At 47.3% G+C, this 12,365-nt stretch overlaps 1 pseudogene; it reads right to left on the minus strand.

The window, feature by feature from the left end:
• Nucleotides 1–9,695: 9,695 nt before the first annotated feature.
• Nucleotides 9,696–10,561, minus strand: LOC115687126 (transcription factor MYB4-like; annotated as a pseudogene).
• Nucleotides 10,562–12,365: the final 1,804 nt, after the last annotated feature.

Here is a 12,365-nt window from a genome sequence, read left to right on the forward strand (position 1 = left end):
TGACGCACCTGCACCTCACATAATATTGCATAAAAACCACTCAGCAATCACAATCATACAGTCTGGGATACGCATGACACACAAGACTCCTTAACTGACTACCCCAAAGCCATCGCTCCTTATCACTCCAGGTTTCGACCACTTGGATCGAGCTGACCTTGCTCTGATACCAAATCAACAGGGATGTCACGCCCCGCACCCTACGAGCGCGCGGTCATCCCTCGATGGTCGATCATTGAACGCGACGTCCCAGGATGCGTCGCCGACCCAAACGAAACACCCAACAATAAAGGCAAGCGGAAGCGAAATTAATTAACCCAGACAATAAACAATGACAAAGGGATAGCACGAAACAATAAATGCATACCATCATAAAGTAGTCACTATACAAAACGATAACTCGGGCTACCAATTTAGAACCACAATTTTCAAAAGGGGGCGGTGGTTGACAAGCTTATCTCCTCTACAAAAAGTACTCAAAAGACAGGGTAAATGATCTATTCTTCAATCCCTGTGGTGCTCTGGCGGCATCTCCGAATCGATTACGGTCGTGGATCTGAAATGGTTATATAATAACCGTGAGAACGAGTCTCAATAAGCAACCCCCTAAACCCCACGTAGGCCAATGCGTACCCAGACAAGTCATACATGGAATCTACCCCATAACATATAAAATTCGCATCATTGTACTTACCTCGTCATCAAGCCCATGCCAACTGTACACGTTAGTCGTCACGTGATAATGCAATGATAGTAATTAAATAACACATCACAATCGCTCAAACACCAACCACGCTTTCACTCAATCAATCTAACTAATTCAACCAGCCAATTCAATCACACTCAATTCGCATACGTGGCCGAGCAACTTTCTCAAGACCTCCCAGGTCCTTTCACACGGCCCGCGTCAACACGCCTCAGGCCAGCCCTCAGATCAAGCCGGGCTCAGTCCCGCGTAACCACGCCTTAGGACATTTCTCTCGACCCGCGTAACCATGCCTCAGGTCATTACTTGCCTTTCTAGCCACACCCGTGTAACCACGCCTCAGGTTGGCAGCCCTCAGATCAAGCCGGGCTCAGTCCCGCGTAACCACGCCTCAGGACATTTCTCTCGACCCGCATAACCACGCCTCAGGTCATTACTTGCCTTTCTAGCCACACTCGCGTAACCACGCCTCGGGTTGGCGCCTCGAGATCAAGCCGGGCTCGGCCCGCGTAACCACGCCTCGGGACATTTCTCTCATGCACATGCACCACCACACAATCTGTCATCTAACACGTCGTACATTTCACAATCAAATTACCAAGCTCACACCAATGTCAATCGGACACACTCTAACAACCAATTTAATTCACACTCCCTACATCAGTCCACCGATCCGACATTCATGTCGGCACATTCAAATAATCCAATTCACCTACAAGCGCCACGACAATTCGGTCAGGCATATTTATCTCAGTCAATCACTAAATCAGCCGCACAATTATCGCCACAATAATTCACCAATTAAGCACAATCAGTCTAATTAGCCCACGCCTAATTAAATTCCTAAGCCGGTACTAAATTTCACCCTAAATAAGTCTAAAAATACCCAAAGTACTAGGTAGGGTTTAGGAAGTCACTTACCTAAGTTTGGCCCGGGGAAAAGTCGGCTCGGGCCCAAAATGGCCCGGGTGAACAGTACCGGACGGGGCGCGGGCGCGGGCCAACAGGCGCGGTGGCCGGCCAACGCGGGCACAATGGCCAATCGGCGTGCCTGGCACGCGGGCACAGTGGCCGTGCGGCGTGCCAAGGGGCGCACGGGCGAACGGTCGGGCGACGCGCTCGGGTTCGGACGGGGCGACGTGCTCGGTCGGACCGGCACGGCGCCGGGCGATTTCGGCCACGGCCCGGCCGGGCTTGGGCCGCTGGCTACGGCCCGGGCCGGCCCGAGCCGCTTGGCCACGGCCCGGGCCGGGCCGGCCGGGCCGGGCCGGGCTACCCTGGTCGGGGCGACGACCGGCGGCGGCGGCGACTACGGCGACGGCGGCGTGGTGGTGGCGAGCGGCGACGACGAGCTGCAGGAGGGTGGAGGTCGGCCGGGGGTGGAGGCGAGAGGGAGAGAGAGAGGAAGCTGGGGCTGAGGGGGGTGGCGGACCGGTGGCGACGCGGCGGCATAGTGCGGCGACGGCAGCGGGCGCTGCGGCAGCGACGCGGCGCGACGAGCCGGGAGGAGAGATGGAGGTCGGCCCGGGCGGTGAGGGGCGAGGGTGAGGGAGAGAGAAGCTGGGGCCGAGAAGGGGGCGGCGGCGACGAGCTGGCGGACGAGTCAGGCGACGGGCGAGCCAAGCGACGGCGAGCTGGCTGGGCGAGCCGAGCGACGCTGGGGCAGCTAGACGACGCGGCGGCGACTCGCGGCAGCGGGACGGCGGCGAGCCGAGCTCACGCGCTCGGGAGGAGGAGAAGGCAGAGTCGGGCGAGGCTACCGGGCGACACGGCGGCGCGACGACGGCGCGGGGAGGACGGCGGCATCCTCGGCTGGTAGGGGGCGTCGGGCGGAGGCGGAACGACGGTCGAACGGCGGTCGGCGAGCAGGGTACGGCGGAGCAGAACCAGTCGGGGGGGAAAAGAAGCCAACGAGGAAGAAGAAGCGGAGAGAAGAGAGAAAGAAAGGAAAAGAAAAGAAAAAGAAAGAGGAGAGAGAGAGTTGCATGGGGAAGGGGAAACGTGCGCATGGCGGGGGTGGGACGTGCGCGGAGGGGACGTGCTCAGCTGGGCAGAGGGAGGGAGAGAGAGAGAGAGAGAGAGAGAGAGATAGAGAGAGAGAGAGAGAGAGAGAGAGAGGGGGAGAGAGAGAGAGAGAGGGACTCAAAGTCAAACCTCTCACTCGAGTGCGATCCAACGGACACGGTTCAAACCCGAAAACGATCTAACGGTCCCCTATAATCCTAATTAATAATATAGGAAAATGGCCAAAATAAAATATGCCAAAACACACCACGAGGGAGGTCTACCAGTCCAAATCCGCACCCGGTCAAAAATCCACTTTTCACATACTCCGGGTAATACCGACGCTGGCCACAATAATATCGACACCGTCCAATTAAATTCGTCCCGGAACTCCGAGAAATTCGACACCAAAGTTTGGACTCTAAATAACGACCAAATTCGATCGAGTGCGATTCTAGCGAAATCTCTAATATAAAAATAATAAAAAACCCAGGAGTGATCAGTTCCGGGCGAGATTTTATTATAAGCGCACTGACGAATTATACGTTTTATAAATGCCAAAAATGGGCCAAAATTCGGAATGTCACAAGACTTTCAAGGCACATCCTTCACTTCCTTCTCAGCCACAACATACACTTTTCCTTACGTCCTTAGCCGATTCTGATTAATCTGCGGGGCAGCTCTCGCTTAATGTCCTAACTGCGGTCGCTGCGATTGCATTAGTGACCTAACCTGTCGGTTCAACAATTTCTCACTTGGTGACCTTACTGTCCACATCCATAACATGCTCCACTTCTACCTTGGCAATAGTCATTCCTATGCCCCTTTCCACAAGACCGACATACGGCGTTGGAGTAGTAGTTCGGCTTTCCAAAGTTCTTCCTTAACGAAGGGACAAGTCTCCAATTCTCTGTCATAGACTTCTTCCCAAGTTCCAATTGTCCCTAACCGGCGCGTACCGCGATCCATTTACGGTAACTCTCTCATTCATATCCCTTTCAACCATTTAAGCCTTGTTATACAGCTCATTACAATCCCTTAAGTTCATTAGCATCAACTGACTGCGGAGATTCAGTTTCAGTCCATCTCGGAACCTCCTTGTCCTATCCACACAATCATTGACTATCCTTAGTGCGTACTTAGACAACCTTACAAACTCGACCTCGTACTGATCGACTGACATTCAATTTTAGCGAAGCCAAAGAAACTCTGTCATTTTCTGTCCTCACGCACTCTCTGAAAGTACTTCCCATTGAAGGCCTCGATAACGACACCCCAGCTTGGAAATATGCCCTCTGAAATATCCTACTTCGGGGGCCCTCTTACCAATTCCTTGCATTTCCTTAGAGTTGATATATAGCCAGGGTCACTTTCTCCTCGTCAGTACACCCAATTACCTCAAAAGCCCCATTTCCAAGTCCTCTATCCAAAGTAATGTAGCCTCAGGGTCACATTTACCATCGAACTTTAGAGGTTTCAATTTCAAATAGTTTCCAACCAGCTGACGCATCTATCTGATTGCATTAACTTGCCCTTGACCTTGATTCCCATAATTCCCATTATGCCCACGATTCTCGTTATTTCCATTGGTGGCAGCAACAGTGGCCTCAGCATCAATAGCAACAGTAGCATTTCGCTCCTCAGTCTGTCTTCCCATTAAAATTCCAACTTCCTCGAGTGCCCTCAAAATCTCATCCCATCTGGGATCCCCCACAACTCCAACTTGCGGACCTACACGACCTCGACCTCGACCTCTTCCTCGGCTACTCTTACTCACAGGATTCACACCACCCACTTACCTGCTATAATTCCCCTCGGGAATTAAAGACCTAGGCCAACTATACCAGTCTAAAGCCCTAGGTAGTGAATCACAACACAATTCACTAAGAGGCAGCCAATCACAACCGACAACCAATCACAACCAACAGGTTTTGCGCACTTACCTCAAGTCCTGACGCACCTGCATTTCACGGATTATCACATAATACCACTTAGCAATCACAATCACACAGTCTGTGGTACGCATGTCACACAAGTCTCCCTAACTGGCTATCCCAAAGTCATCGCTCCTTATCACTCCAGGTTTCGACCAACTTGGATCGAGCTGACCTTGCTCTGATACCAAATCAACCGGGATGTCACGCCCCGCACCCTACGAGCGCGCGATCACCCCTCGATGGTCGATCATTGAACGCGACGTCCCAGGACGCATCGCCGACCCAAACGAACTACGCAAGCGGAAGCGAAATAAAACAACCCGGACAATAAAATATGACAAAGGGATAGCACAAAACAATAATTCCAAATACACAACATCAAAACGGAGTAGTGGTTTGGATATCCTACTTCACTATACAAAAGAGGGGCACACAAAAATATGGGGCAACTTGACCCGTCCTCCACTCCCGAGATACCCTGGTGGCGTCTCCAATCAATCACTGTCGCAGATCTGAAAATGGTTATATAATAACCGTGAGAACGAGTCTCAATAAGCAACCCTCTATACCCCACATAGGCCAATGCGTACCCAGACAAGTCGTACATGCAATCTACCCCATAACATATAAAATAAAATCGCATCCTTATACTTACCTCACCATCGAACCCATGCTAACACTGCACGTTAGTCATAACATGGTAATGCAGTAATAGTAACTAAATAGCACATCGCAATTGCTCAAACGCCAACCACACTTGCACGCAATTCATCTTACTAATTCGACCACACATTCAACCAGCCAATTCAATCACACGCTCAACCAGCCAATTCAATCACACTCAACCAGCCAATTCAGTCACACTCAACCAGACATTTCAATCACACTCAAATCGCATGCATGGCCGAACATCTTTCTCACGACCCGCGCCACTGCGCCTCAGGTCCATTCTCACTGCCCGCGCCACTACGCCTCAGGCCCACTCGGCACACCGGCCATTCATGCTTTCACACGGACCGCCGTCAACACGTCCCAAGTCCGTAGCCCTCCGATCAATCCGGGCTCAATTTCCAATGACCGACGTAAATACGTCCCGGTCCAACACACCTCTAACGGGCCACCGTCAACACGTCTCAAGCCCGCATCCATTTGGCACACCGGCCATTCATGCATTCACACGGACCGCCGTCAACACGTCCCAAGTCCGTAGCCCTCCGATCAATCCGGGCTTATAATCGACAGGCATGCACACGCCATTCAATTCAATCAATTTCACGCCAATTGCATTAAACCATCCATATTCACAACTCAATTCAATTCACAATTCGCCACGTCAATCCACAAACCCGACGTTCAAGTCGGCCACGTAGGATCACCCAAATCATGCACATTATTTTATCCAATCCAATTAGCACAATTATATCATAATATAATTAAATTAAATCACGCTCTAACCGTTCTAAACCCGAGACAAGTCGTAAAATACCCAAAGTACTAAATAGGGTTTAGAAAGTCACTTACTTGGTTTTGGCTCGGGAAAAATCGACTCGGGCCTAAGATGGCTCTGGTGAACAGTGCCGAACTAGGCGCGGGCGCGGGCCAACGGGCGCGGTGGTCGGCCAACACGAGGACGGTGGCCGATCGGCGTGCCTGGAGCGCGGGCGCGGTGGCCGAACAGCGTGCCCGGGGCGCACGAGCGAGCTGGACGGGCAAGGCGCCGGCCGGGACGGGCGAGACGCGGCGGTGGCCTGGGCGAGCTCGGCCACGGCCCGGGCTGGCTGGGCCGCTCGGCTATGATCGGCCAACGGCGATGACATGCGGCGGCTGGGCTATTCCGGGCAGCACGGCGGCCGCAAGTGGCCGGGCAAGGTCAGCTGGGCCTGGGTGGCGGCGGACGGAGCAGCGGCGGCGACCGGAACGGCGGGGCGCTGCGGCTGGGCGAGGCGGCGCCGGGGAGAGCCCAAAACAGGGGAGGCGTCGGGGAGGGTGAAAAACAGGGGAAGGGGAGGTGGTGGCGGCCGGGGGGGAAAGCAGCAGGTCGGCGGAGGTGGCTGAGGGGAGAGACTGGGTGGCGGAGGCGGAGCGACAGCGGCCGGAACGGCGGCTCGCGGCGCAGCGGCGAAACCGGGGCCGAAACGGGGAAGGCGCCGGGAAGAGAGAAACAGGGGGAGAGGAAGTTGCGTGGCGGCGGAGGCCGCACGGTGGCATCACGGGCGGCCGGGCGACGGAGGATAGGCCGGTGGACGGCTGGGCAACGCCGGACCGCGGCAGATGCAGCGGCGAGCTGCTGCTCGCGTGCAACGCGGGCAGGACCGGCGACAAGCGAGCTGTGGCCGGCGAGCGGCGGTCGCGGACGACGAGCGCGGCGCGGCTCGGTCGGGCGACGGCGGCGCGAGGCGAACGGCGGACGGTGGCTGGGCTGGTCCTGGTGAGCAGCAAGCAGGAAGCCAGAGCAGTCGCGGCCGGAAGAGAAGACCCACGGAGAAGAAGAAGAAGAGAGAAAGAAAAGAAAAGAAGAAGAAAGAAAGAAAAGGAAGAGAGAGAGAAGAGTGGATGGATCTGACAAGGGGGGAACAGACGTGCGCAAAGGGAAAAGTGACCGGAGAGAGAGAGAGAGAGAGGGGGAGAGAAAAATAAATAAACATTCAATCAAATATTAATTGCGATCCGATGGCCCATATTTAAAATCGAAAACGATCTACCGATCCAAATTAATCCTAGAATAGAATAAGGGACAAATGTCGAATTAATTAAATCAAACTACCACGAGGGAGGTCTACTAGTTCAAATCCGCACTCGGTCAAAAATTCACTTTTCACATATCCCAGGTAATCTCGAGACTGGCCACAATAATATCGACATCGTCCAATTAAATTCGTCCCGAAACTCCAAGAAATTCGACACCAAAGTTTGGGCTCTAAATAACGGCCAAATTCGATCGAGTGCGATTCTAGCGAAATCTCAATTTTAAAATAATAACCGGGAGTGATCAGTTCCCGGGCGAGATTTTTACTATAAGCACACTGACGAATTACACGTTTTATAAATCCCAACTATGGGCCGAAATTCGAGATGTAACATATTGACTCATCATTTTGCAGCTGATTGTATTCCGGTTAAATTCATGTATTGAGATCATTTACATCTAGTGAAATCTCATGCTTCATTTAGAAAGTTGGCAGTGCATGTAATCTAAATGCCCTGCATGTTCTATACTGGATTGCTTCGTAGATTTACTGCTATTGGTTTTGTCTCAGTATATTTTGTGTAAGTACGATAGTTTGAGCTCTAATGCCACTTGGTTGGGCGTTTAAGCTCTAATATCGCTCATTCATCTTTGTGGTGATGGCATATAATCAACTATAATTATCATTAACATAAACTTGCACTCAAATACAGTCAAAGCAAAATCTTTCCCAGATTAGGAAGAAGAGTTGTGAGTGCATATTGCGACATCTTCAAGAAATTTATCTCATGTGTTTTTGTGCCCGAATTATGGGTTCTTGTTAACGTTGCCAATAATAATTGGATGTTTAAGGTTCAGAGTTACTATGCGTGTAAAGTTGTGCAAAATAGATTTTTGGACTATTACAAGCTTTTGTGTTATAATTAGGGCATCTTCAGAAATAACCTGATGGTTGATGTATGATAGACTTATTAAATGGGTTGGTACTTCTAAAATGGTTGACGTGCAATATAATCTTAATTGCAGGCAAATTAAATATCTTGCCTCGCAGATTGTTTCTTAATAGCTCAGGATCTCACATCACTATACTGTATTATACTCTCTCTCTCTCTCTCTCTCTCTCTCTCTCCCAATTATATTATGTTGGGTTCTTGTTAATGATGCCAAGAATAATTGGATGTTTAGGTTCAGAGGTTTTTTTTTTTTTTGGGTCGGAATTTAAGGTTCAGAGTTGTTGCTTGTAATGCTATGCAAAACAGATTTTTGGACTATCACAAGCTTTTGTGTTATGATTGGGGCATTTTAAGAAATAACCTGATGGTTGATATACGATAGACTTATTAAATGGGCTAGTCCTTCTTAGATGGTTGACGTGCAATACAATCTTAATAGAGGCAAATTAAATATCTTGCCTCGCAGATTGTATTTCAATAGCTCAAGATCTCACATCACTGTACTGTATTATACTCTCCCCCTCAATTATATTATGTTGGGTTCTTGTTAATGTTGCCAAGAATTATTGGATGTTTAATTGGAATTTAAGGTTCAGAGTTACTGAGTATAAAGCTGTGCAAAACAATCACGATACTGTATTATACTCTCTCTCTCTCTCTCTCTCTCTCTCTCTTCATGTTTGTGTGTGGTTTTGTTCAAACTCGAGATAATTCTAATATGAGCGAGGCAGACGAAGGGGTGCGAAAGGCGAAAACACGCATTGTCTGAGCAAGATGGTGGTGGTGGTGAGTTTGCTGTAGATGGTGGTGATGATGGCAGCTCCAATGGTGATGGGTGACGGGGACGGTAGCCAGTGACCGATCAATTAGGGTATGTTTTTGTTTTGTTTTGACGTGAACAGCTGTAAAAGAAATACATATTGATGTCACTACCTAATAATGATCAAACGTGTAATTAAAGACTTGCATTACAACGAATCACTTGGCCTTAATTACAACAGAGTCGAATACATGAATGCTGTCACCCCGTCATCCATGTCCGGTGCATTCAACTATAATCAATTTGCCCATAAATCTATTATAAAATCATCATAGGATTCAACAGAAAATACAAGCTCAAGCAGAATGCACCGAAAAGAATGGATAGGAGCCCCAGACTCAATGCCCATACCCTCAAAGCTCTCTGCAACGTCTGAAGCTTTCAGAGCAAGAAACTGCTTGGATTCACGTACTTGCCCTTCACTTTGGTCAAATTTTTTGTTATCATCAACTGCAAAGGAAGCCTGAGAGTTATCTGCATTAGTGTTTGATAAGAATGTCAATGGTTTGTTGCCATTTTGGCATCGATACTTGGAATAATGGCTAGATCATGGTGGCGTAAATAGTCCTTACGGGAATAAACTTTGATATCAGGTGCCATCACAATTGGACTTTTTGAGGAAGCGTTTCTTCAAGTGGGTGTCCCAATAGTTCTTGATTTTATTGTCCGTTCTTCCATAAAGTCTAGCTGCTATTGCTGCCCACCTGTAACAGGAAAAATGAAAGGCACCTGAACAATGTTCTTCTGCCCTTGAGATCAATTAGCTGATGGCTCTAACTCATCATACAAAACGAACACATCTTATCCTCTTGTTTGGCTGAGTTACTAGACAAGATCTGGTGATAGCATGAACTGACTTCCTTCTTTTGTCATCGACAACTAATTGAGAAAGCTATAGCGATGAGCTAGACAATCAGTAGCAGACGGAGTCTCCGACTAGGAGGCGAGATGAAAAAAATTGTTGAAATTGATAAACCTTTGTGCCTCAGTTGATATTCCAAATGAAACAGCCATAGGTTATGCCAAAATTATGTGAGAGTTAGCAAAACTGCTCTTGCAGCTATGAGTGTTGGTATGATTACCGATTTCCCAGAACTTGATGTGACTTGATGATGATTTCCTCCTCTTCTTTTGTTATGTTCCCGCGCCTTATGTTGGGCCTCAAGTAGTTCATTTAACGCAGTCGGCAACTTTTCCCGGTTCTTGCTAAACCTGTGAGTAAATACAAATTCAGGACTCGGGTCAGTCACATTAACATCTAAAACTCAAAACAAACTAGTCATAGACTTTCTCTAGGATCATATACAAAATCTAACCAGCAGGTTTAGCCATCTGAGTCCAGTTCCAGATGCCAAATCTCCTGATGTAAGCGATTAGCTTTTGATCTTCTTCTGGACTCCAAGTGTCCTTTTTCAGTGAGTTATTATTGTTGTCATTCCCTGGATGTCTCACCATGGATATCGATCAATAATCAGAGATGACCTGATACTTCTTTTTTTTCCCAAACTCTCTAGCTTGAATCTCTCCAACTTGTTCACCCGAGGAACTCACTCCTAGACACGCTTCTATATAGAATATTTGATTTGGTCCCTCGGTAATTTCAGACTGCACGCGACACATATACAAGGTCTTGTGTCAAATTTTTTTTACGCAGATAATTAAATGATAAAGACGTTTTTAGGTTAGGGCATGCATCATGCATTATTCTATATGTTCAAAGAAAGAGCCATCGAAAAAAAATAAATTGCGCCAACTGAGGCGCTGCTCCGCCAACGGACGAACTTTTATAATATAGCTCTAATTTAGCCATGTGCAAGTTTAATTGCCACTTGCACGTAGTATTAAGATATAATTTGGCCATATGCGATTTTAATTGCCACTTGCATGTAAACCTAATTTGCTAATTCAGCCACTTGTGTTTTCACACTCACATGCCGAGACTATTAAGGTGGGAAAATTGTCCAAAAAGCTTTAAACCTATTGCACTTTTGCCAATTCAATCCTAAACCTTTCACTTTTAATAATAGAGTTTAAACATTTTCACTTTCTTTTCAATTGAGTCTATCCGGCTAATTTTGGCTAGAAATAACTGACGTGGACACTGACTGTCCTATGTGGCGTCATCAATGTTGACGTGGATAATTTTTAATAATATTTTATTTTTTATTATTTTTTTATTTTTTTTCTCTTTCTTTTCTTTCTTTTTTCTGCCCTTCTTCCCTATGTATTGGCGACCGGCCAGTGGGGCGAGCTTCCTCACCTCTAGGGGAGAAGGGCAGGAAAAAAAAAAAAGAAAGAGAAAGAGAAGAACAAAGGAAAAAAAATAAAAAAATAATAGAATATTAATAAAAATTGTTGACGTTAGTGCCGGCAACGCCACATCAGCGATTTCCGGCTAAAATTGGCCGGATCGATTCAATTGGCAATAAGTGAAAATGTTTATGACTCAATTGGCAAAATTGAAAGGTTTAGGACTGATTGGTAAAAATGTAATAGGTTTAGGATTTTTTGGACAATTTTCCCGAATTAAGGTATATAATGTAATTTGCATCATTCTTTTTGTCTAATGTAATTTAACTATGTGGTGGATTAAACATGTTAGAAAATCGATTCAATCGAAAAGTTTGAGCTCATAGAGGTCCATTGCAATCCCATAGATGAACGATACTTTAATAAAAACATGCCAGGTTTACCATATTTATTATTTACACGGGAAATTACGCAAAACTCCAATGAACTTTGTGGATAGTATACGCAAAACTTTTATTATGTTTTAACTTAAGGGATGGCAATGTTACCGACCACGCTCGATAACCACGGTACCTTGCCCCAAATGGGACAGATAAAACTCGCAACCAATAGGTTTTCAGGAAGGGACACGGTTAATTTTCCTTCCATGCATGCGAGGCAGGGCAATGATGTATATGGCCGGCCTCACCACACGAACCCGAGATTCTAATATTAATGTAGTTCCTTTTTTATACCTTGCATTACTTTCTTAATAAAGTTTTTCATTTTTTGTATAGGTTCCTCGTATTAACATGAATACTTCCAATAATTTATTCGCTTGTCTCATAAAATTATCACGGACATTCCAAACTACACGCTTCATGCTTATACATGTAAGAATTCCAAAGTTATATTTTACCCCATAAATGATTTCAACTTGCAAAATTTTACCAGATTTTATTACATATATTATTATGCTTGTTGAAGAATTTAATTTAAAAATTTTAAGCTTGAAAATTATTGTGGAGTG

Source organism: Syzygium oleosum, unplaced genomic scaffold (genome assembly GCF_021117445.2).
Source record: "Syzygium oleosum isolate NSW1041296 unplaced genomic scaffold, Sole_v2.1 Sole_v2.18, whole genome shotgun sequence".
In the NCBI taxonomy this organism is placed as follows: domain Eukaryota; kingdom Viridiplantae; phylum Streptophyta; class Magnoliopsida; order Myrtales; family Myrtaceae; genus Syzygium; species Syzygium oleosum.